The sequence below is a fragment of the Diabrotica virgifera genome, chromosome 7 (genome assembly GCF_917563875.1).
Source record: "Diabrotica virgifera virgifera chromosome 7, PGI_DIABVI_V3a".
NCBI classification, from domain to species: Eukaryota; Metazoa; Arthropoda; class Insecta; order Coleoptera; family Chrysomelidae; genus Diabrotica; species Diabrotica virgifera.
In genome coordinates this window covers 118,709,361-118,711,014 of record NC_065449.1, presented here as the reverse complement: position 1 = coordinate 118,711,014, position 1,654 = coordinate 118,709,361, and positions in this window count along the sequence as shown.

The window sequence follows — 1,654 nt, the reverse complement described above, 5'->3', positions numbered from 1 at the left end:
CTCTCGATTTGAGCTGAGGAGGCTGGCATTTTTAGAAGTCTGAGAGCCATTTTAGCAAGGATTGGGCATTCCAGTTTGACCACTCGCCAAAATACTAGAGGCTTTTCAACTCCTTTTTCCCAAGGTGTTGAGAATATTCCTGAAATTGTAAACCTAATATATTAAAAATCAAAAGAGCGATAATTTTGTCTAAAAGACTTACCCGATTTAGTGTGAAATTTGTCCCATTCTTCTATGCCCTGATTGCACAACTTTCTGAGTAAGAACTGAGTTATTATACCAGTGTGTTCTGACGTAAGCTTGGAATTTTCATATTTCGGATGCAGATAGTACGCAGTTAATGCGTACACGTTTAACGCCATTTGTTGTCTGTGTTTCAATTTTTCTTTAAGGTTATCTGGCAGATTCAAATTGAGCCACAGATGAACGGCATCTGCTACAGATGTGTCAGATTTCTGACAAACATTGATCAGATTACAAATGGGTTCATAAATTTCTATGTTCTGTTGAATCTCATCCACAAATTCATCGTTGAAGATTAATTCCTTGACTTTCGGCTTAATCTTTTTTTTCGTTACAGCGGCTACTTGTTTCATATATACCAGATTTTCTAGGAGACTTTCGAAAGAATCTCAGTAAGAGCACCATCTTGTTTCGGCCGGCAATTTGATTCTGCGCCCTCCCTTATCAACTATCATTTTTTCTAAATCTGGTTGCTTAAATTCTTTGAGGACAATGACCACATTGTCGACTAACTTTTTATCCAGCACGTCTTTGGCTAAAAGGTTGCCGGTGTGGCTACTGCACGTAGAGTGCCACATGTTGTGCTTGAGGAGGGATCCCATTTTAATCATTGCACTAGCATTATCCGAAACTATACCGTACGCATCTACATCGTATTTTTCTTTTGCAATTTTTTTAGATTCTGTTATTATTTCGGCAAGTTTTTCTCCAGTCTCAGACTCCGTGGTTAAATCCCAAGCATCAAGAAAGGCATTTTTTCCGTCTGCACTATGCAACATTGTCACAACCGTTTTAGAATTAGTAGATGAGTTTTTCCAACCGTCACACAAAATGACTGACTCGGTTTCCACTTTTTTACGTGAAATCTCAATACAGTCTTCATAGCACTTATTTAAAAGCGATGTACAAAGTTTTTCCGGCCAGGAATTTTGTCTAAATAAGCAGGACGGATCGTTTTTATAAAATTTTTAAAGAGAGGTGATTCTACCACAGTAAATAGTAAGTTACAGCCGAATATAAATTTGGCTAGTGCAGTGCTTATCTTCTCCTCTTCATACTCTTGTAATATGTCCATATAGTCGGTGATTTTCTTTGATTTTTTGGCTGGTCCAGCTTGAGATGTAGCGAATAAATTTCTTTTATTCGTGCTTGTGTAGCTTGTGCTGGAGGAAGTTGGAGTACTTAAGTTAGTCAAATTACTACTCTCAGTATCAGTAGTTGATAACATCATATTTTCAACAATACTATGAGTGCCTTGAATTGCTACACCATTGTTTTCTTCCAATTCCAATAAGGCGGCATCGGTATCTAATGAATTTTCTATAATTCCATCTAGCATGTTTTCAGGTGAAGTTACAGTCACAATAGCTATCGAACCATCTTCCATAACTTCGTAACTACCGTTCGTTGT